This window comes from Macaca fascicularis, chromosome X, assembly GCF_037993035.2.
Source record: "Macaca fascicularis isolate 582-1 chromosome X, T2T-MFA8v1.1".
Lineage (NCBI taxonomy): Eukaryota > Metazoa > Chordata > Mammalia > Primates > Cercopithecidae > Macaca > Macaca fascicularis.
In genome coordinates this window covers 125765539-125790570 of record NC_088395.1, presented here as the reverse complement: position 1 = coordinate 125790570, position 25032 = coordinate 125765539, and the positions used below count along the sequence as shown (strand labels likewise).

Below are 25032 nucleotides of genomic sequence, written 5' to 3'. Positions count from 1 at the left end.
GCCTGCTATTATCTACTAATCTGGCCACTCTCCCACATTCATTAAAGACTGTGACACCTGGTGGCTCACCCTCTCCTAGCCTCGCCATCATCTTAGGTAACTTTGGCATCTATAAAGATGACCCAGCCCATGACCAGTTTCTGGCCTTTGGCTTCAGTGATCCTCACCTTTATACCATTTTGGCCACCCCTTGGATATCATCACCACCTCCAGAGCCATCCTGACCGAACCCTATTATTACCAAAATGCTCCATCTCTGAAAGGAACATTTTATCCTTTAATAATATTATTTTTTTGAGACAGAATCTCACTCTGTTGCCCAGGCTGATGTGCAGTGGCATGATCTCGGCTCACTGCAGCCTCCACCTCCCAGGTTCAAGTGATTCTCCTGTGGCAGCCTCCACCTCCCAGGTTCAAGTGATTCTCCTGTCACAGCCTCCCGAGTATCTGGGACTACAGGTGCACAACACCACACCTGGCTAATTTTTATATTTTTAGTACAGACAGAGTTTCACGATGTTGACCAGGCTGGTCTGAAACTCCCGGCCTCAAGTGATCCGCCTGCCTCGGCCTCCCAAAGTGCTAGGATTACAGGCATGAGCTACTGCATCCAGCCATCCTCTTGGAAAAATAATTTTACGATCAGATGAAATGACTTTTCAATATACCATCTACATATAAAACTGGTACTACCTGTCCACTATGAAGGGGATGTCCCCTCATACCTGGCTTTCAGAAATGGTGTTGAGTTTAGATTAAGCTATGCATGTACTTTGGTTTGTTTCTGAAACATTTAGTTGGGGCGGTATGGCATTCTGTGGCAATGGAAAGAAGACTATCAATGTGGGAGAGGAGGTGTGGTACAACACTAAGAAGAGCACAACTCTGGAGTTGAGCAGGTTCATTTCGAGTCCTAGTTTCTTCACTTACTTGGCCCTGTGACCCGAGGCAGCTTATCTAACCTTCAGAGCATTCACTGCCTTTTAATACTTGGGATAATTTACTTATTTATTTCCTTTATTTACCTGCTCCTTCCCTGCAACTAGAATTTCAGCTACATGTAAGGAGGGATTTTTTGGTCTGTTTTATTGACTTCTGTATCCTTAGTATCCTTAACACACAGAAGATATTTAATAAACATTTGAATAAATGAAATGCATTCCATTGTCGACCTCCAGGTTGCCAAATCCAGTGGCTCTTTTTGGCTATATTATTACTGGATTTTTTTTTTTTTTTTTTTTTGAGACGGAGTCTCGCTCTGTCGCCCAGGCTGGAGTGCAGTGACTGGATCTCAGCTCACTGCAAGCTCCGCCTCCCGGGTTCACGCCATTCTCCTGCCTCAGCCTCCCAAGTAGCTGGGACTACAGGCGCCCGCCACCTCACCCGGGTAGTTTTTTGTTTTGTTTTTTTTTTTAGTAGAGACGGGGTTTCACCGTGTTAGCCAGGATGGTCTCGATCTCCTGACCTCGTGATCCGCCCGTCTCGGCCTCCCAAAGTGCTGGGATTATAGGCTTGAGCCACCACACCTGGCCTATTACTGGATTTTTTAGGGGGCAATATTTGGCACTGATATCCAGCAACTCTTTTGGTCCTCCTCAATTTATATACCTTTTCTGGGAAATTCTACCATAGCTTTTGCTTTAAACACCTCCCACAGGCAGATGGCTCCCAAATCTTTATCTTTGGCTCTGACCTCCCACTGACCTCCAAAACCAAGCACCCAACTGCCTACTGGGCAGCTCTACCTGGATAGTACACAAGTACTCAAAACTCGACACACCTAGAACCCATTGTTGCCTTTCTCCTTGACAGTGTCAGATTTATTCTTTCTTCTGTATTTCTTATCTCAGTGATGAACGGCCCAACTGTTTAACAAGCTACCTCAAACCAGAAACCTGAGATTCCTTCATTTTGCCCACCCTTACTGCCCTATCCAAGCAATCATCAAGTCCTATCAATCTCGTCTTCTAAATAGAGCATTTCTCAAATGCAGCTCCTCCTCTCCATCCCCACTGGCACTCCCATAATTCAGGCTACCAAAATCTCATGTGGGCATTACTGCAGCAGTCTGTTACTGGCCTCTTGGACCCACTCTTGTCCTTTTCAATTATTTTCTTTTTTCTTTTCTTTTCTTTCCTTTTCTTTTTCTTTTCTTTTCTTTTTTTTTGAGACAGAGTCTCGCTCTGTTTCCCAGGTTGGAGTGCAATGGTGCAATCACGGCTTACTGCAGCTTCAACCTCCTGGGCTCAGGTGATCCTCCCACCTTAGCCTCCCTGGTAGCTGGGACTACTGGCATGTGCCACCATGCCCTGCTACTTTTTGTATTTTTTGTAGAGACAGGGTTTCCCTATGTTGCCCAGGCTGGTCTCGAATTCCTGGGCTCACATGATCCTCCCACCTTGGCCTCCCAAAGTGCTAGGATTACAGGTGTAAGCCACCACACCCAGCCTCCAATTCATTCTTCTTCCTTTTTTTTTTTTTTTTTTTTTTGAGACGGAGTCTCACTCTGTTGTTCAGGCTGGAGTGCAGTCACATGATCTCAGCTCACTGCAACCTCTGCCTCCTGGGTTCAAGCGATTCTCCTACCTCAGCCTCCTGAGTAGCTGGGATTACAGGTGCATGCCATCACACCTGCCTAATTTTTGTATTTTTAGTAGAGACAGGGTTTCCCTGTGTTGGGCAGGCTGGTCTTGAACTCCTGACCTCAGGCGATCCACCTGCCTCAGCCTCCCAAAGTGCTGGGATTACAGGTGTGAGCCACCATGCCCGGCCTCATTCTTTATACTACAGCCAGAACGCATTTCTAAGATTCCAGTTCAGACCACTGACTCCTTTGCTGACTTTTTACTGCTATAGGATAAAATCTAAGCTCCTTAGAATGACATGCAAGGCCCTTCATGACAACTTTTCCAGCATGAAAAGCATCACTCACCCCAATCATACTGACTGCACTCCTTAGCTCTTTTTTATACTCCCATTATCCCCTCTAAAGACTATTTATTTATTTGCATATTTCTTGATACTTACTATATGCCAGACACTCAGGATACATTAGTGAACCAAACAGACAAAAGTCCCTGTTCCTATAAAGCTGAAATTCTAATTGCAGGGGAAGAGTAGACAAAGAAAGAAAATAAATAAGCAAATTATGCCAAATACTAAGAGGAGGTGAGTGCTCTGGATAAAATAAAAGCAGGGGGAACACTCTGGCCTGAGTGACGGGATAGATGGAAGTGCCATGAACTGAGATGGAGGACGCTATGGGAGAAGCAGGTTGGCTTTTTGTTTTTGTTTGTTTTTTGAGGGTGGGTGAAAACATCAAGAGTTCAACTGTGCAATGCCTGTTAGCCATTCAAATGGAGACGGGGAGTTGGCCATTCAAATGGAGATGGGGAGTCTGGAGTTCAGGGGAGAGGTCAGGGCTGGAGACATAATTAGGGAGTCATCAGTACACAGATGGTATTTAAAGCAAGGAGACCAGATGAGATCAGTTAGGGTTTGAGCCTGGGGATACTTCCACATTTAGAGGTCAAGGGAATAGTAGGCCCAGAAAAGAAGACTGAGAAGGAGCAGTCAGTGAAGAAGGAAAAAGGAAAGTGTGGTGTCCAGGAAGCTGAGTGAAGGTGGTATGTCAAGGAGGAGGGAGTGGTGAGCTGCTGAGGGCCCAGTAAGATGAAGACTGAGAAGTGACCATTGGATCTAAACACATGGAGGTCACCGGTTATCATAAATAGAGAAGTTCTGGCTGGGTGCGGTGGCCCACATGTGCAATCCCAGCACTTTGGGAGGCCGTGGTGGGAGGATTGCTTGAACCCAGGAGTTCAAGACCAGCCTGGGCAACATAGTGGGACCCCCATCTCTGCACAAAATATAAAAATTAGCTGGGTGTGGTGGTGCACACCTGTAGTCCCAGTTACTTGGGGGGCTGAGGTGGGAGGGTTGCTTGAGCCTGTGAGGTTGAGGGTGCAGTGAGCCACGATTGTGCCACTGTACTCCAGCCTGGGCGACAGAGTGAGTCCCTGTCTCAAAAAATAAAAGAGAAGTTTATTGGGTGGTGGAGCAAAAGTCTGACTGGAATGGATTCAAGAGAGAATGGGGCTGGGCACGGTGGCTCACGCCTGTAATTCTAGCACTTTGGGAGGCCAAGGCAAGTGGATCACCTGAGGTCAGGAGTTCGAGACCAGCCTGGCCAATATGGCGAAACCCTGTCTCTGCTAAAAATACAAAAACTAGCGGGGCATGGTGGTGGGCACCTGTAATCCCAGCTACTCAGGAGGCTGAGTCATGAGAATTGCTTGAATCTGGGAGGTGGAGGTTGCAGTGAGCCAAGATCACGCCACTGCACTCCAGCCTAGGCAACCGAATGAGACTCTGTCTCAAAAAAAAAAAAAAAAAAAAAAAAAAAAAAAGTGGGAAGAGAAAGATTGGAGACGATGATTATAGACAACTCTTTCAAAGAGGCCTCTTTCACAATTGTACTGTAATCATGTCCAATTTACATGTCTGTTTGTCATAGTGTTCTGTGAACTCTATGAGGTCTGGGTCTTTTTAATTTCCGTGTCTCTAGTGCCTTAACCAGCAGTTGATATTTGCGGAAAACAAATATCAAAATTCATTTCATTTCTCTCTTCACAAGACAGATGGTTCTATTTTACTAAGATGTAATGAAATAGTACAGAATATCACACATGTAGTCCATATTACTATTGCCACTACTGATACATAGCTGCTGACATTTATTGACTGCTTATGTGTCTGTTGCAGTTGAGGAAACTGAGGCTCAGGGACAGGTTAAGTGATTTGACCAAGGTCATACAGCAGGTAATGAACACATTTCATTGTTAGTTGTTTCCTGTCTCTTTCCCTCAGGACACTATGAGACCTGTGATGGCTAGGACCACATTTTACTTAGCTTTTCTCTCTTTCACCCTCCTTAAAAATCTGTAGAAGAATGAATTACAATCAGAGAAGCAGTGTGAAAACTCGATTTTACTGATTCAAACCAGGCTTTCTGGACTTCTTTTTTTTTTTTTTTGAGACGGAGTCCCACTCTGTCACTCAGGCTAGAGAGTAGTGATGTGATCTCAGCTCACTGCAACCTCTGCCTCCCAGATGCAAGCAATTCTCCTGCCTCGGCCTCTCGAGTAGTTGGGACTGCAGGTGCATGCCACCACACCCAGCTAATTTTTGTACTTTTAGTAGAGGTGGGGTTTCGCCATGTTGGCCAGGCTGGCCTCAAACTCCTGACCTCAGGTGATCCTCCTGCCTCGGCCTCCCAAAGTGCTGGGATTACGGGCATGAGCCACCTCTTTGTTGCCCCTGACCATGAAAGCTGGCTTTTTCTTGCTCTCCTTCTGATTACTAGATCTCCAAGGCCTTGATTACTTTAGGCTCTGATAATGCAGATCCCTAAACCAGAGATCCAAATCTGAAAGGGACCCTAAGATCTTCCCTTCCAATTATTCGTTTCACAAACGAAAACCTACAACCTGGAGAAGCAGAGCAACTTAACCAAAGCCCCCAGCTGGTGCGTAGCAGAGGCAGGCCTAGAGGTCAGATGCTCTGCCTACTGGGCCACTGCAATCTGCACTCCAGGATCCTGCCTCCTGGTGACTCTGTGACCTTGGCCTCTAGGCTCCAAGGCTTTGTACTACAACTTATGCCACACCTGATAGTCACCTAACTCATGCCCTTGCAGGACACCCCACCCCACTACTGTTGCTGCACAACCCTGACAATGCCAGTCATCATCTTGTCCAAGTTAGACTTCAGCTTCTCTCATGATCCCCAACTATACGGACATTCAATACAGCATATAGTAAAAGGCCAATTCCAACTAGTGGGTATGTATAGATGGGGAGTCGGCCTAAATGAGTGAAATCTAAATTATGAAATTTTGGAAAGACACTCCATTTTATTATATATGACTGGAACTAGATTAATGAAGGGCAACCTAGTAGAGACACTTTTCAGGCCTTACTTTCATGCATGGTTGAGTGATCTGTGGAAGCCTAGGTAGAGCACGAATGTTCTGCATGTGGGTTTTAGCATCACACACACCTGGATTGGAACCCTTGTCTCTCTACTCACTAGCTATTTGATCTTAAGCAAGTTCCTTAACTTTTCTTTTTTTTTTGGAGACAGGGTCTTACTCTGTCACTCAGGCTGGAGTGCAGTGGCATGATCTTGGCTCACTGCAACCTCTGCCTCCTGGGTTCAAGCGAATCTCCTGCCTCAGCCTCCTGAGTAGCTGGGATTACAGGCACGCACCACCACACCTGGCTAATTTTTGTATTTTTAGTAGAGACAGGGTTTTGCCATGTTGGCCAAGCTGGTCTTGAACTCCTGACCTCAAGTGATCCACCCACTCGGCCTCCCAAGGTGCTGGGATTACAGGCGTGAGCCACTGCACCCAGTGAGTTCCTTAACTTCTCTGAGCTTCAATTTCCTTATTTCAAAAATGGGAGTGATAATACCTAGCTCTTAGAGTTGCTGTAAAAATTAAATAAGACAATGAAGAGTGCCAGCAACATTGTAAGTGTCAATAATGTTAGCCATTATTAGTAATAAATAGGTACTTCAGCAGGCTTTAAAAGCAGCTTCTTTCGGTTAACAGTTTAAATATCCCTATAATTATGCTATTTATATGACTAATTTGCTTACTAAGCCCTGGGTTATTAGAATTTTAGGTTGGTGGCATGCAAATCAATGCGATTTCACAATTCTTTATTTTATTTTAATGATTGTTATATCTTTCCTCATTAATCCAGCTCAAAGGATCAATATTCTATGCTTTAAAAATATAGAATGCCTGGGCGCGGTGGCTCATGCCTATAATTCCAGCACTTTGGGAGGCTGAGGCTGGCAGATCGCTTGATCTCAAGAGTTCAAGACCAGCTTGGGCAACATGATGAAACCTCATCTCTACAAAAGAAAAAAAAATTAGCCGGGCATGGTGGCATGTACCTGTAGTCCCAGCTACTCAGGAGGGAGTAGCTCCTGAGGTAGGAGGATAGACTGAGCCCAGGAGGTTGAGGCTGCAGTGAGCCAAGATTGTACCACAGCACTCCAGCCTGGGCAACAGAGCAAGACCCTGTCTGAAAAAAAAAAAAAAAGAATTCTCTATCAAGGTGAGGGGTGAAACTTGAGTTATGCCTTCTCTTTAAGGTGCAGTGACAAGCAAACACAGATGATTGTGAGAAACAGAATATGAAATGGACAAGCTGAATCTCCCAGCCTGGTCGTAATCCCAGCTACTTGGGAGGCTGAGGCAGGAGAATTGCTTGAACCCGGGAGGCAGAGGTTGCAGTAAGCTGAGATTGTGCCACTGCATTCCAGCCTGGGTGACAGAGTGAGACTCTGTCTCAAAAAAAAAAAAAAAAAAAAAAAAGAGAGAATGGGAAGAGAAAGAGTAGAGATGGTACATAAATACAGACAACTCTTTCAAAGAGTTCTCTTTCAAAATTGTACTGTAATCATGTCCAATTTACATGTCTGTTTTTCCTAGTGTTCTGTGAACTCTGTGAGGACTGGGTCTTTTTAATTTCCATATCTCTAGTGCCTTAACCAGCAGCTGACACATGACCGGTGCTCAATGAATGGTTTGCTGAATGAGTACATAAAATGCTCAGTATAAGAGTGGGCTGGAATTTTTAAAGCATTTTCACATAATTTTATGCATGAGTTATAAAAATGGTGGATCAAGACTTACACAGTGTAATGTAGAATCTTTGTAGAAGACAAATATCAAAATTCATTTCATTTCTCTCTTCACAAGACACTGTAGATGGTTCTATTTTACAGTAGGCAAAATGGCTAGGGGTCTTCAAAATGGCTGGATGTCTTACTTTAAAGTGTTTCCTTTAGCATTGTTCAGACTCAACCTCCTTTCTTTTTTTTTTTTTTTTTTTTTTGAGACGGAGTCTCGCTCTGTCGCCCAGGCTGGAGTGCAGTGGCGCAATCTCGGCTCACTGCAAGCTCCGCCTCCCGGGTTCACGCCATTCTCCTGCCTCAGCCTCCCGAGTAGCTGGGACTACAGGCGCCCGCCCCTGCGCCCGGCTAATTTTTTCTATTTTTAGTAGAGACGGGGTTTCACCATGGTCTCGATCTCCTGACCTTGTGATCCGCCCACCTCGGCCTCCCAAAGTGCTGGGATTACAGGCGTGAGCCACCACGCCCGGCCAACCTCCTTTCTTTATTACCCTCTCAGTAAAGAACTGTTACCAAAGGGATACTAAGCCTCCTTTTCCCTTACAAAGAATCTGCCTAATCACAAGCCTTCAAGTTCCTCCTGCTAATGTAAGACTGAAATATTGAAAAGAGGAAATTATGTTCATGCAGGAAAGTAACCTCCTTATTTTGCTACCAAATAAGATGATTGATTTATCATCTGCCAGTTTCTGGTAAGAACTGTAAAAAGCCCCGAGTCATGAGTCAAGGGAATCATTCTATAATCTAGTGCTCCCCACAGCTAAAACAAAAAGACACTAAGTAACACGAATTACATAACAGGTGAATTATAATCAACTTGTGATAAATCAAGGCCCATCTATATCCAGTCTTAGGACCTTAACAATCTTTCAAATTTCTTGACTGAACTCTACCTGCACTGCCAAGGCACCAGTGTGTATGTGGATTGTTGCAGCAGTTTTCCTAGCAATCTTGCCTTCTCCCGCTGAGAGTCCATTCTTGTACAGTGATTAATTAATTTTTTTTTTTTTTTTGAGATGGAGTCTTGCTCTGTCACCCAGGCTGGAGTGCAGTGGCGCAATCTCAGCTCATTGCAACCTCTGTCTCCTGGGTTCAAGCGATTCTCCTGCCTCAGCCTCCTGAGTTGCTGGGATTACAGGTGTGCACCACCACGCCCGGCTAATTTTTTTGTATTTTAGTAGAGACGGGGTTTTACCATGTTGCCCAGCTGGTCTTGAACTCCTGACTTCATGTGATCCACCTGCCTCGGCCTCCCAAAGTGCTGGGATTACAGGCGTGAGGCACTGCGCCTGGCCACGTACAGTGATTTTTAAAAATCAGATCCTTTTACTCACCTGCTTAAAACGTTTTAATGACTTTACATCACTCTTAGAATAAAATCTAAATTTCTTACTGGAGCCTACAAGCCATAGTACTAATATGGTAGTAAAGTTTAACAACTGGTTCTCTGGGGGAAAATAAAGAAAAAGGGCTGAATTGTAGCATTTACCAATTTCAACAGCGTCAGTACCCCTACTGTGGCTGATTTCAGGCTGCCAAATGTGAAGTCAACCAGCTCCCAAATTTCCTGAAATTTAACAGTCAGTTTTCCTGAGCCAGTAGGAAGTGGTTCCAGCATGCTTGTAGGCTACAAGGTCCTATATGATCTGCTCTGCCCACCTTTTTTTTTTCTTTTTAAATATTTTTTAGGTTGGGTGCGGTGGCTCACACCTGTAATCCCAGCACTTTGGGAAGCCAAGGTGGGCGGATCACTTGAGGTTGGGAGTTTGAGACCAGCCTGGCCAATATAGTGAAACACCATCTCTACTAAAAACACAAAAATTAGCCAGGTGTGGTGGTGCATGCCTGTAGTCCCAGCTACTTGGGAGGCTGAGGCATGAGAATGGCTTGAACCCAGGAAGCAGAGGTTGTAGTGAGCCAAGATCGCACCATTGCACTCCAGCCTGGACGTCGCAGCAGACTCTGTCTCAAAAAAAAAAAAAAAAAAAAAAAAAAAAATTTTTTTTTAGCAGAGATGTGGTGTCACTATGTTGCCCAGGCTGGAGTGGGCAACACAGGCTATTCACAGGTGCAATCCCACCTACTGATCAGCACAGGAGTTTTGATCTGCTGTTTCCAACCTGGGCTGGTTCACCCCTCCTTTGGCAACCTCGTGGTCCCCCACTCCCAAGAGGTCACCATAGTGATGCTGAACTTAATGTGGATATCTCATTAGCTTAGTGCTCTACAGTCCAGAACTCTTGGGCTCAAGTGATCCTCTTGCCTCAGCCTTCCTAGTAGCTGGGACCACAGGCATGCACCACCATGCCTGACCCTCCCACCTTTTCAACTTTATCTTGGGTCACTCTTTTGTTACCCAAGGGTCACAAAACCCTTCAACTGTGCTGGCCTTCTTTCTGTTCTCCTCTGCTTGATGATTTCCAAATTTCTATCTGTATCTCTCCTCTGAGTGACTGGATCATGTTGTCAACTACCTACTTGACATTGCCACTCAGAAGTCTACTGAACATCTGAAACTTTTTATGTCCTAATCAGAACTCTTGATTTTGCTCCACTCCAATCTTGACTGTCCTCTAGTTTTCCTCATGTCAACAAATGGCACTGTCATCAACCTACTTGCTCAGGCCCAAAACCTGAGTTACCTTTAAGTTTTCTCTGTCTCTCACCTTTCTCTGATCTAATCCATCACTAGCCAAGTTCCAGTGACTCTAAATTTGTTTACTTTTCTTCCGTTCCACTCTCACCCTAGTCCGAGCCACCATCATCTTTTGCCCATACTACTACAACTGTTACTAGCTGGTCTACCTGCCCTTATCCCCCATCTAGCAGTCAGAGTGATTTAATCAGTTTACTCCCTTGACTTCAACTCTTCAGTGGGTCCCCCATTATCGTCAGGATAAACTCCAGGCTGTTTAATCTGGCTTACCAGGTGCTCCATGACCTGGCCTCTGCCTACTGCTCAGTCTGATCTCTTGCTGCTACCTGCATTATAATCTGTGCGTTGGATACTTTTCAAGTCTACTCCCAGTACCTCACATCGTCTCTCTTGAGGGTCAGTTTCCTTACCCATCGTTTGATCTTCAGTCTCTGCCCTCTCCAACTCATCCTCCACATTGCAGGCAAGTACCCTTCCAAACTCATCAGATGCCACCATTGCTTTGCTCAGAAGCCTTCAATAATTCCCAATTTTCTAAAGAAAACATTTTGAGAAGACAAATTCTCCAAAGAAGTTTACTAAAGACAATTTTAACAGAATTCAAAACCCTTTACAATTTGGCCCCTACCGGTTTTCCTAGTATCATTTCCCACTGCCATCCTGTGATGATTAATTTCATATGTCAACTTGGTTAGGCCACAGTACCCAGCTATTTGGGAAAACACTAGTCTAGATGTTGCTGTAAAGGCATTTTTTTTTTTTTTTTTTTTTTTTGAGACGGAGTCTTGCTCTGCCGCCCAGGCTGGGGAGCAGTGGCCGGATCCCAGCTCACTGCAAGCTCCGCCTCCCAGGTTTACGCCATTCTCCCGCCTCAGCCTCCCGAGTAGCTGGGACCACAGGCGCCCGCCACCTCACCCGGCTACTTTTTTGTATTTTTTAGTAGAGACGGGGTTTCACCATGTTAGCCAGGATGGTCTCGATCTCCTGACCTCGTGATCCGCCCGTCTCGGCCTCCCAAAGTGCTGGGATTACAGGCTTGAGCCACCGCGCCTGGCCTGTAAAGGCATTTTTAAGATGAGTCTGACATTTAAATCAGTAGACTTTAAGTAAAACAAATTCCTGTCCATAATGTGAGTGGCCCTCATCCAATCAGTGAGGGCCTTAAAAGAAAAAAGACTGAAGCCCCTCAAGGAAGAGGAGATTCTGCCAGCAGACTCCCTTCAGATTTAAACTGCAACATCAACTCACCCTAGTCACCCATGCCCAAGTCTGATGCTACCTCATCCTGAAATTTTTCCTGATTCCACAATTGTGTACTGCTTGTTTTCTTCCTCTTCTTCAACTTTACCTCTCTCTCTATTTATTTTTTATTTTTTGAGACGGGGTCTCACTGTGTTGCCCAGGCTGGAGTGCAATGGCACGATCTCAGCTCACTGCAACCTCTGCCTCCCAGGTTCAAGCAATTCTCTGCCTCAGCCTCCCGAGTAGCTGGGATTACAGACACCCGGCTAATTTTTGTTGTATTTTTAGTAGAGATGGGCATTCACCATCTTGGCCAGGCTGGTCTCGAAATCCTGACCTCGTGATCCACCTGCCTCGGCCTCCCAAAGTGCTGGGATTACAGGCATGAGCCACTGCACCCGGCCGCAACTTTACCTCTTTTTAAAACTTTTTTTTTTTTTTTTTTTTTGACGGAGTCTCACTCTGTCACTGAGGCTGGAGTGCAGTGGCACGATTTTGGCTCACTGCAACCTCTGCCTCCTAGGTTCAAGTGATTCTCCTGCCCCAGCCTCCCGAGTAGCTGGGATTACAGGTGTGTGCCACCACGCTCAGCTAATTTTTGTATTTTTAGTAGAGACGGGGTTTCACCACGTTGGCCAGGCTGGTCTCGAAATCCTGGCCTCAAGTGATATGCCCGCCTTGGCCTCCCAAAGTGCTAGCATTATAGTCATGAGCCACTGTGCCCGGCCCTCTTTTTAAAACTTTTTATTATGAAAAATCTCAACCATATATAAAAGTAGAGAGGCCAGTAAAATGAACACAAAGTTCTATCACCCAACTTCAACAATTAGCTATACGTGGCCAATCTTCTTTCATCTCTACCCCCATGAGACATCATTTCAATTCATCTGACTTACATATTATTAATTAGAATTATGTTTATCTAAACTATAATTGCTCCTTAAAAATATATGTATAATAATACTGCTATCACACCTAAAAATTTTTAATTCCTTAATATAATCATATATTGAGTTCAGTTAGTATTCATATTTCCTTGGTTATTTTATAATTGTTTTCCAGCTTCTGTTTGAATTGGGGCTCTCTCTCTCCATATCCTGTGCTCCCTTAGCTTTTTTTTTTTTTTTTTTGAGATGGAGTCTCACTCTTGTCACTCAGGCTGGAGTGCAATGGAGCGATCTCGGCTCACTACAACCTCCCCATTTCCCAGGTTCAAGTGATTCTCCTGCCTTAGCCTCCCAAGTAGCTGGGACTATAGGTGCCCGCCACCATGTCCAGCTGTTTTGTATTTTCAGTAGAGACGGGATTTCACCATGCTGGTCAGGCTGGTCTCGAATTCCTAACCTCAAGTGATCCACCTGCCTCAGCCTCCCAAAGCGCTGGGATTACAAGCATGAGCCACCACACCTGGCCTCCCTTAGCTTCTCATTTAGACCTCTGCTGTGGCACACTCTACCTTATATGAGTTATCTGGGTGTAAGTCTTTATGCTCCCTCCCAGCCAGCAAGCCAATCAGCAGGCACGGGGCCTTCCTAGTCATCCTAGCTCTTCAGGATCTTTCACTCTCCATCGTACATACCAGGCACTCATTAAATGTCAAGTCAAATTCCTGTCAATATCAGTGTCACTAGTAGCTTTTCCCAAACACAGCTGTTTACTCACATAAGCTACATGGATAGTCATGAAATAAAAAAATGGCCTAGCACTGAGTGCTTTCTTTTTTTTTTTTTCTTTTCTCTTTCTTTCTTTCTTTTTTTTTTTTTTTTTTGTTGGAGACAGAGTCTCACTGTCTTCTGGGCTGAAGTGCAGTGGCGCAATCTTGGCTCACTGCAACCTCCGCCTCCCAGGTTCAAGCGATTCTCTTGCCTCAGCCTCTTGAGTAGCTGGGATTAAAAGTGACTGCCATCAAGCCTGGCTAATTTTTCTATTTTTTAGTAGAGACAGGGTTTCACCATGTTGGCCAGGCTGGTCTCGGACTCCTGACCACAGGTGATCCGCCTACCTCGGCCTCCCAAAGTGCTGGGATTACAGGCATGAGCCACTGCGCCTGGCCCACTGATTGCTTTCTATATACTATCTCATTTAATCCTCACAAAAGCCTCATGAAAGAGGTAGTATTATCGTATTAGCTTGATTATATAGATGACAAAATGGAGTTGGTGAGAGGATAAACACCAGTCTCTAAAATCACAGACCATGACACAAAGCATCAACTTGAATCTGGGTCTGTTTGACTCAGAGCCAAGCTCCACTCCACTAAGCTCCACTGTCTCCTGATGCTCAGGACTGAAAATACTCTCTCAGCCCTTTACAGACTTGTTGCCACACATCATTGGTGGATGTGGCTGCCACAGCATGTACACTGAATGAGTTCTTTATGCCGAGACAGGAGCCTGTGCTGTGGTATGAATAAGTGCCTCTACAAGTGTCCTACTAATTGGGTGTCCAAAATACAAAGGCAAGTATGGGCTGCTGGTTGCTCCCAAAGGGCAAAGGAATGGCAAGGCTAGATCCCAGTACATCTAAACCCTTAGCCGCATTAGGCTGACCACGGAAGCTTTTAAAAACCCTCAGTGACTGGGATCCATCCCTAGAGATCGCAATTTAACTGAACAGGGATGAGGGCCTGGACACTAGCACTTTTTACGAGTTCCCCAGCTGATTCTGATGTGCAGCCAGCGTTGAGAGCCACTGATGTGGACCTTCCATGGCACAAGGCAGCTCTGGGCTCAAACTCGAGTTCATCAACCTGCTGCTGACACTGAGGGTGCCTGGGAGACAAAGCACATGAGTCCTGAAGCCAGACTGTTTGGACTGAGTCCCCCCGCTTTGCCACTCACTAGCTCTGTGATGGTCGGCAAGTGCCTTTACCTTCTGGAGCTTCAATTTCCTCATCTGTAAAATGGGGTAAAAATAATAACACCTACCTTACAGAACTGCTGTCAAATGATTTAATACATGTAAATTGCTTAGAACTGTATTTGACATAGAGCAAGCGCTAAAGAATTAACCATCATTGTTGTTATTATTATTCAAACTTGTAAGAAAGACAAGTATGCTGAAGACCAAACCAACCCGTTAGATTGGAATGGCCATTCATCCAAACTGTATCTTACTAGTAAAGAGAAATGAAACATGTCAGGCAGCTTGTCACAAGAACCTGAACTTAAGTCCTCCTACACAAATCCAGGCAACTATCCCATAGCTGTCTAGTTCAGACCCACAGCTCCCAGGATGAGCACACTGGATTCTGCAACCTGGCATCATCTGAAACTATCAGAGCAGCCCGGCCTGACTTTGTTACTATCTGTGTAACCCTGGTCAAGTCATTTAGCTCCCTAAACTTTAGTCTTCTCACATGTCAAATGAGGAGACTGAAACACAATGACCTTGAAGACCCTTTCCAGATCCTGTAATCCATGCTGCTAGCCAGAATCCGTGCTCCTTCCTTCCTCTAGGACTTCAAACCTGCCATTTCTTCAGCCTTGCTAAGTCTGTCTTATTGATCAGAATAAACATCATTTCCCCAGGGAAGTCTTCTGAGACCTCCACACGAAGTCAGGAGCCTATTGAACACTTGCAGTCACCCTGTGCTTCTCCTTCATGACACTTAACACAGTTTGTAATGACTCAGTGTATGATTATTTCGTTCATGTGTACTCCTGCCCCCAACTGCTCCATCTCATAGACTGTAAATACCGTGGGGGCAGCAACCACATTTGTTGTGTTTATGGTTTTGGCTTCAAAGCTTACCTGGTGCACAGTAGAGGTGTTTAATACATATTGAAGGAAAGAAAGAACAAACTTGCAGTAGATACAAATAAAGAACAAAGACTTAAAAGCAAAGCACTTGATTATTCCTGTGATAAATTCCTCAGAGGTCTTCCAACAGAGGCAGCATTTTTGTTGTTCAACCTTTCTATGTGTACTGAAATAACTGAACAATATTCATAAAGATGTAAAACACAGCTGGGCGCGGCGGCTCATGCCTGTAATCCCAACACTTTGGGAGGCTGAGGCGGGCAGATCATGAGGTCAGGAGATGGAGACCATCCTGGCCATCATGGTGAAACTCCATCTCTACTGAAAATACAAAAATTAGCTGTGCATGGTGGCATGTGCCTGTAGTCCCAGCTACTTGGGAGGCTGAGGCAGGAGAATTGCTTGAACTCAGGAGGTGGAGGTTGCAGTGAGCTGAGATTCTGTCACTGCACTCCAGCCTGGCGACTCTGTCTCAAAAAAATAAAAATAAGAAAAAGATGCAAGACACATATGCCCTTTGACCAAAGCAAAAATTCTAGGAATTTAGCCCAACAGTCCCTAACCTTTTTGGCACCAGGGACTGGTTTCACGGAGGACCATTTTTCCACGGACAAGGGGTTGGGGGGAATGGTTTTGGGATGAAACTGTTCCATCTCAGATCATCAGGCATTAGATTCTCATAAAGAGTATGCAACCCAGGTCCCTTGCACACACAGCTCACAATAGGGTTTACACTCCTATGAGAATCTAATGTCACCACTGATCTGACAGGAGGCAGGGCTCAGGCCGTAATGCTCACTTGCTGGCTGCTTACTTCACGCTGTGTGGGCCAGCCTGGTTCCTAACAGGCCATGGACCAGGGGTTGGGGACCCCTGTTTATCCTACAGATCTATTTGCATGTGCGTGAAAAATGTATGTAACAAGGAGATTTGTTACAGCATTGTCAGTAATAGCAGAAGACTGGAAATAATCCATATGTCCATCAATCCAGGACTAGTTAAATAAACAGTGTATCATACTGTGGAATACTATGTCATAAATGAAAAATATGTGGCAGCTCTATCTGGATCGATGTGATATCATTTCCAAGATTTTTTTTTTTTTTTTTTTTTTTTTGAGACGGAGTCTCGCTCTGTCGCCCAGCCTGGAGTGCAGTGGCCGGATCTCGGCTCACTGCAAGCTCCGCCTCCCGGGTTTACCCCATTCTCCTGCCTCAGCCTCCCGAGTAGCTGGGACTACAGATGCTCGCCACCTCGCCCGGCTCTTTTTTTTTTTTTTTTTTTGAGGCGGAGTCTTCACTCTGTCGCCCAGGCTGGAGTGCAGTGGCACCATCTCGGCTCACTGCAAGCTCCGCCTCCCGGGTTCGCGCCATTCTCCTGCCTCAGCCTCCCGAGTAGCTGGGACTACAGGTGCCCGCCACCGCGCCCGGCTAATTTTTTGTATTTTAGTAGAGACAGGGTTTCACCGTGTTAGCCAGGATGGTCTCGATCTACTGACCTCGTGATCCGCCCGCCTCGGCCTCCCAAAGTGCAGGGATTACAGGCGTGAGCCACCGCGCCCGGCCAGTATTCCGGCTATTTTTTTGTATTTTTTTACTAGAGACGGGGTTTCACCGTGTTAGCCAGGATGGTCTCGATCTCCTGACCTCGTGATCCGCCCGTCTCGGCCTCCCAAAGTGCTGGGATTACAGGCTTGAGCCACCGCGCCCGGCCTAATTTTTTTTTTTTTTTTTTGAGACGGAGTTTCAATCTTATCACCCAGGCTGAAGTGCAATGGTGTGATCTCGGCTCGCTGCAACCTCTGCCTCCCAGGTTCAAGTGATTTCCCTGCCTCAGCCTCCCGAGTAGCTAGAATTACAGGTGCCTGCCACCACGCTCAGCTAATTTTTGTATTTTTAGTAGAGACGGGGTTTCACCATGTTGGCCAGGCTGGTCTTGAACTCCTGACCTCAAGTGATCCACCTGCCTCAACCTCCCAAAGTGCTGGGATTGCAGGTGTGAGCTACTGTGCCTAGCCAAGATACATTTTTAGGTGGACAAAAACAGGGCACAGAAGAGTGTATGTAGTGTGCTGCTGCTGATCTAAAAACAGAACATAAATATACAAGTTTATGTGGATCTTTGTATAGATCATCTTTGGGAAGATACAGGTAAGAAACTGCTAACAACAATATTGACTCACAGGAGAGCTGGGTGGCTAAGGACAAAGGTTAGAGAGGTTGACTTTTCAGCATATACTTGTTGCACCTTTTGGATTTTGTATCATGTGTATGTGTTACCCACTCAAAAGACAGAATACTTAATTTTAAAAGGGCATGAAGAAGGAAAGACCAGAGAAAGAAAAGGAAAAAAATTCATAGGGAAAGGAAAAGAGTCTTCGAGTTGGAGCGCACAGGAAGGAGCTCAGAACCTTCTGCATGTTATCTGGAAACAACTTGTATCTTCTGTGGATGTGGAGGACACGACCTGATGACTAAGCTGCCCAATTCACAAACCATCTGAGGACATATATGTGGGGGAGGCGGTTGTGGCAGAAGGCTCCAGTCTTTTGGCAAATCTCCAATAATCAAACAAAAAAAAAAACCATGCCAATCATATTGGAGTAAACGAACCTTTCTGTCCTGTGAACCACATGACCCATGTTTCTCTTGGCATAGCCGGGACCCAAATAGTTGTCCTTGTACATCTGGGAAGCACCTGGGCTCTGCAGCGGGGACACTGGTATGAGTGGGTGTAGGTGGCTGCCCACCAGCAAGGCAAGCCTACAAGCTCCCCTTGATCCCCTATAGCGTGAATGCCTCCCGATTCAGTGGCAGGCTAGAGGGCTGACTAGCTGCTCAGAAAGCCTGCGATCACGATGGGGGAAGCAAGCAAACCACAGTAGGTTAGTATTCAGCTTGGACGGAGAGAAGAGAAACAGCCAGTTCCTGTGTGGTGATTGGGGGTGGGGGTGGGGAAACCCAAAGAGCAGCTGGGCCCGACTGCAGAAAGCAATTGCCATGCAAGTGAGCAGAGCTGCTGAGGCCCGGGTCACAGACCTGGCATGTGCTGCCTGCTGTGCCAACTTTGAGAGTGTCACCTTGCCTGGGGTTGAGATAGGGTGGGGAGGGTGAAGGAAAAGATTTGCCAGTGACAGTTCTCAGAAGGCTGGGAACATACAGATGTGTGCAGTGCTTGCGCATGGAGCCTCTCTGTAAAGCCTGTTGTTACACTAACCAAACCAAAAAATTCTGTACGAACTCTCGATTCCTGTTGCTGCTCATCATTAGCTATACATATTGAGGGTCTATTGAGGTTCTGTGACCCCAGCTCATTTGTGTGTTTACAGTAATCATAGGAAGCATGGAAACGCATCTGGACTGGGTTGTTTTTTGAGATGGAGTTTCACTCTGTCGCCCAGGCTGGAGTACAGTGGCGTGATCTTGGCTCACTGTAACCTCTACCTCCGTGGTTCAAGTGGTTATCATGCCTCAGCCTACTGAATAGGTGGGACTCCAGGCACATGCCACCATGCCCAGCTAATTTTTAAATTTTTATTAGAGACGGGGTTTCGCCATGTTGGCCAGGCTGGTCTGAAACTCCTGGCCTCAAGTGATCCGCCCACCTCGGCCTCCCAAAGTGCTGGGATTACAGGCGTGAGGGGCAAGGATGGGATCCAAAGCCCACACTGCTACCCACTGAGCTAGTCTGCCCATTACAGCCTCAAGAGGAACACAGCCATCATAGGCAAATGAGCGACAGTTCTGCAGAAAAAAGGTGAAAATTGGTGCTTCACCAATTTTGAATTGAATTGAATGCTCCCAGCCAGCTGCGGGTCCTCCCTGTTGACAGCAGACCTTTCCTGGGACCTTTCTCTCCCTTTCCCTTACCTCCCTCTTCACCTCCACTTTGAAGTGGGGAGTGAGGGTGGGAAGATCCTATCTTAGGTGCTGTTACTGTTTAGCTGGAGTTCAAAGAAGCCCGCTCAGCACAGGGTGGTCATTTTGACTCCCAGATCTTTATCTGTTCCAAGGAATAAGCCAGCTCCGGTCAGGTGAAGAGGACAGAGTGATTTTACACTCAGTGGAGTTAGGAAGGCTCTTCCCCATGCCTTCCTTGCCTTCCCTCCAGGGACTAGTCTTGTTTCCATGCTCTACAGCTGCCATCCCTAAAGTATTTCGGGCACTCTTTATCTTCTGAAAAAAGAAAAAAAAGGGTGGGGGGGGGAGACTTTTCCTTTCCTTTCCCTTTAATAGTGATGCTCATACAGAGCCACCTTGCCTAGATATCTACCTATATTTGAAAAGCATCCTTTTTTTTTTTTTTTTTTTCCTGACTGCTAACGCAATGCTACTCAGTTAGAAGAATTTGGTTCACAAAGGGGCCAGACCTAAAAGTAAGATGACAGCAGGGACAGTTGAAAATACAACAAACTAAAGGTAAGGCTGCCCTCCTCTCCCACTACCCTGAAGGCTCAGAACCTAGCAGTGTTTGTACCTCTGGACAGGTAATTTGACTCTGTTAGGAAAACAGAACTCTGTTCCTACTGAGAGTAGATGCTATGCCAACCGGGAAATACTGAAGTAGGCAGAAAACCTGGAACTTTGTTAGCACCTCCTCGCAGGGATAGTTACAACAATTTACTCTCCCATTCTGGGGCTTTGCTTCTGCTCCCTGCCCTGCCCGCTGTGGTAGGCGGGCTTTCTTCCCAGTCCCTCTGAGCAGTTGTCGTTCAAGGCTGGCCAAAGGCCTGTGGCTACTGAATGGTCTATGCCTGTGGCTCACTGCTCATTATGGCTTCTCAAGTCAAAACCACAAGTAGGGCTTTCCATTGCCAGACTGCCAGGGACTAAAGCAGGCCCCAGGACAGCCCAGTTTTCCAAAGATTTTTTTTCTCTCTCTAACTCGAGTTAACCATTCCCTGGCCAAAGCCAGGCTCATTATGCTCTGAGTGTTTGTGTCCTCCCAAAATTCATCTGCTGAAATCCTCACTCCCAGGGTGATGGTTTTAGGAGGCAGGGCCTTTGGGAGGTGATTAGGCCATGGAAGCAAAGCCCTCATTGAATGGGATTAGGGTCCTTTTAAAAGAGATGCAAGAAAGCTAGCTCCCCCTTCCACCATGTGAGGGCAAAGCAAGAAGGCTCCAGGAAGCTGGCCTTCACCAGGTATCAAATCTGCCTTGACCTTGGACTTCTCAGTCTCCAGAACGGTGAGAAATACATTTTGGTTGTTTATAAGCCCTCTAGTTTATGATATTTTGTTATTGCAGCCTGAACGGAATAAGACAAGACTCTGGCCTGTCAGTTTCTGAGCTTGCAAAGTATTGATTTTCTCAACTCCTCTTGCACTGAGGCTGTGGACTCCCAATATCAAGGTTTGCTTTCCTGCTCCCTCATCCTCTAGTCCGGCACCTGGGGCAAGGGAACTGAAGTCGAAATGATCCGATTATCTCGCCTACAGGATTAGGCTCCTGTACTCTTGGTGAATAAGGAAGGGCCTGAGGAAGGAGAGACATAGGTTCAAGTCCCAGCTCCGCCACTTACTTACTAGCTATGTGATGGTTGGGTAAGTGACTTACACCTTGTGCCTTGTTTCCTCATCTATAAAACAGGAGTACTAAGAGTACTTATTTCATAGGGTCAATAAAGACAGTTAAATGGAATAAACGGCCTTGTACACATTAAATGACCAATAAGTGGTAGTTATTATTATATTATTTTCTTTCTTTTTTTTTTCCCTCAGAGGAAAGCATGAATGCAGTCCTCCACTACCACAAATTATGCAGTCGAGTTTCCCACATTTGGGGAAATCGCAGGGGTCAGCACATCTGGAGTGCAATGGATAAGCCTCGCCCTGGGAAAATCACCTTCATGATCATGGTATCTCGCCTGCCAGGTAAGTATATATTATTATAATTTCTTAATCGCAGGGAAGGCTTTCTTGTCATCACTTCCCTTAACATAGTTTGCCCCCATCCTTATCCCTGACAAAAACCTCCCCAACAAAGTACAGCATAGATTTACATGCATTCATTCAGATCTGGTCACATTTACAGAAAGCAATCAACTAACAAAATACAGTTGACCTTTGTTTTTCTTTTCTTTTCTTTTTTTTTTTTTTTTTTTTGAGATGGAGTCTTGCTCTGTTGCCCAGGCTGGAGTTCAGTGGTGCAATCTCAGCTCACTGCAACCTCCACCTTCCGGGTTCAAGTTATTCTCCTGTCTCAGCCTCCTGAGTAGCTGGGATTACAGGCAAGGGCCACCATGCTGGGATAATTTTGTGTTTTTCGTAGAGATGGGGGTTTCACCATGTTGGCCAGGCTGGTCTCGAACTCCTGACCTCTGGTGATTGGCCTGCCTCGGCCTCCCAAAGTGTTGGAATTACAGACAGGAGCCACCATGCCTGGCCTACAGTTGACCTTTGAACAACATGGATTTCAGTTGTCCTGGTTCACTTATATGTGGATTTTTTTCAATAAATACAGTCGGCCCTCTGTTTCTGTGGGTTCTGCATCCACAACCAAATTTGGGATGTGGGACTTTTGTATAAGGAGGGCCAACTTTTTGTGTCCACAGGTTTCACAGGGCCGACTTCAGGGCTGAGAAATGAGTGGATTTTGGTATCAGAGAGGGGTTCTGCAACCAATGGCCTGCAGATACCCAGGGATGACTGTATAAATTTGATGGTGCTATGATTTGTCAAGCACTTCCAGCCACCATACAAAGCGCCAGGAGGCTGGAATGAAGAGGAAGTGTAAATCAAGATGGTGTCAAGAATTTTTCCTTCTGTCCTTTTAGCATATTTGTCTATCCTGAAACGTTAACGGCTGTTTGCACTGAGATGCATAGAACCTGATTGCTAGGGCAGGAGATGGAAGACAGTGCATTCTCAGAGTGAAGTGCATAGACAGTTTTAGACAGGGGACATGCAGAGGTTTTCTTAGGGCAGCAGGTTGAGCAGGAGGCAGGCTTGGGTGTTCTTACTTTCATCTTGGGTAGGTACAACCACACGGACTTGGGACTCACCCAGCAGACAGTGAGATCTCCTAAGCTGTCCCTAAACTTCATTCATTTTTAAACAAGTATTAGGTGTCTGCTACATGAGGCTGTATGTTGTGAGGATATACAAATGTGTAAGACATACTTCCCACAGGCAAAGAGTTTGCAATCTAGAGGAAATAAGGGACACAAAAGATTATAACAAAAGGAAGCATGTAGCATGGGTCATAAGACAGCTCTAGCAAGAGTGAGCTATTCAGGAGCGGGAGACTACTGCTTGGGGAGATGGGAGAAGACTTCAAGAGGCGGCTTTTATAGTGATGGGACACCAGGGCAATAGTGTTAAGATGGGAAGAGGTAGGGCATGGAGAGAAATGCCACGGAAAAGAAACTGGCTGGATCAGAGGGCACATATAGGCTAAAAGCATCATTTAAAAGGGGTTATTGGGCCGGGCACGGTGGCTCATGCCTGTAATCCCGGTACATTGGGAGGCTGAGGTGGATGGCTCACCTGAGGTCAGGAGTTCAAGACCAGCCTGGCCAACATGGTGAAACCCCGTTTCTACTGAAAATACAAAATTAGCTGGGCGTGGTGGCATGTGCCTGTAGTCCCAGCTACTCGGGAGGCTGAGGCAGGAGAATCACTTGAACCCAGGAGGCGGAGGTTGCAGTGAGCCAAGATTGCACCACTGCACTCCAGCCTGGGCAACAAAGTGAGACTCTGTTTAAAAAAAAAAAAGGGGTGGGGGGTGGTATTCACCCACAAAGCTCTTAGAACAAAATAACCATGCCCTTGGGGGTTGGGTGGGGGACAGTGAAAATACAGCATCTGTAGTTATTAACTGAGTAGATTGTTAGTTAACTCAGCTTCTCTTGCCCCAGAATCCCCTCCGAAGTGGGCTGAAGCACCTCCATTGTGGTTCTACAAAGGCAAAACATCTACCTTGATCCATCAAGATAGGACAGCTGTTTTAGGGGTTGGAAAAGCCAACTCATTTCTTAAACAACAGGTATGTGCTATAGTAGGTCAGAAAAGACAGCCATCACTGAGACAAACCTCAGCTGAGCCTTTAAGAAAATTGGGACAGATGTTCCAAGACAGAGGTAACCTCATGAACAAAGGCCTGGTGACTGGAATGTGAAATGCACTTAGTCTTCAGGGCTTGGGAGAAGGGGCTAAGAAGATTAGTTTGATGAACTTGGAGGCTTGAATAGAGCAGAGGTCAAACAAATGTGTGTTTTGTTTAGCCCAGCCAGTACCTAACAATTTTCATTTGCCGGCCGTGAAAAACTGGGAGATTTTACATAAAAATCTGGATTTTAGACTCCTTTGAAAACTGGGCCTACATTTCTAAATGGCATCCGTCCTTTGGAGGAGAGGAACTGGCCACAGCCTCTACTGGCTCTCTTTATTCCTTTCTGCTATCCATATTTAGATGCAAATCACATTTTGTGAGCACACTGAAGTTTAGCTCTTCAGAATGCTTTTGAAAGCCATGATGGCTCAGAATGCATTTGAAGGCTTTTTTTTTTTTTTTTTTTTTTTGAGATGAAGTCTCGCTCTGTCACTGAGGCTGGAGTGCAGTGGCACAATCTCAACTCACTGCAACCTCCACCTCCTAGGTTCAACTTATCCTCCTGCCTCAGCCTCCTGAGTATCTGGGACTACAGGCACCTGCCACGATGCCCAGCTAATTTTGTGTGTGTGTTTTAGTAGAGACGGGGTTTCATTATGTTGGCTAGGCTGGTCTTGAACTCCTGACCTCAAGTGATCCACCCACTTCGGCTTCCCAAAGTGGTGGGATTACAGACGTGGACCACCAGGCCCAGCCTGAAGGCTTTATTCTTTACAGGGTAAGTATATGTTATCTGGGATTCCCTACATTCTCTTTTTCATGTTACTTCCAAGTTTCTGCAGGCATTTGTTTTTGTAACTTCTTATATAAAGGGCCTCTGTGCAACGAGGATCGCAGAGTTGGTAAGGGAAACATGCCAAGCCAAGGGGCTCAGCCTTTTTTCTCTGGGGACAATCAAGAAGGACACAATAGGCTGAGTACAGTGGCTCATGCCTGCAATCCCACCACTCTGGGAGGTCAAAGCGGGAGGATGGCTTGAGCCCAGGAGTTTGAGACCAGCCTGGTCAACATAAGGAGACCAGGAGACCCGATCTCTACAAAACATTTAAAAAATTAGTCAGGCATAGGTGGCGCATGCCTGTGGTCCCAGCCACTTGGGAGGCTGAGGTGGAAGGATTGCTTAGGCCCAGGAGGTTGGGGCTGCAATGAGCTGTGATTGTGGCACTGCACTCCAGCCTGGGAGAGACAGCAAGACCCTGTCTCATAAAGAAAAAAAAAAAGGATATAATACAGACAGATCTGAGAAAGACTCATCTGCCAGAATCCCATATGGGCTGGGCTGGAGAGGACTGAAATGAGCACTGACTCTGGAGACAAGTTTCCTGGGCTTATATCCCAGCTCAATGAGTGCATGGGTGAACTTGCAGGCTATAGAACCTTTCGGTGCCTCAGTTTTCTCATTTGTAAAATGGACTTAATAACAGTGCCCACCTTATAGGGCTGTTGTAAGGATTAAATGAGATAATGAACATGAAGCACTTAGCACAGTACCTGGTACATATTAATATTCAATGCTTAAGGTCATTTTTAGAATTAATCCTGGAGACCA

At 45.9% G+C, this 25032-nt stretch overlaps 1 protein-coding gene and 1 non-coding gene across 4 annotated transcripts in view; both read right to left on the bottom strand.

Moving 5' to 3' along the window:
- Positions 1–25032, bottom strand: part of SLC25A43 (solute carrier family 25 member 43) — a 49402-nt gene that overhangs the window by 3014 nt on the left and 21356 nt on the right. The gene's annotated exons all lie outside the window — the stretch shown is intronic.
- On the bottom strand, positions 21089–21252 carry LOC123571532 (U1 spliceosomal RNA). The gene has a single exon (XR_006695681.1). It is a non-coding gene; the product is annotated as a U1 spliceosomal RNA (small nuclear RNA).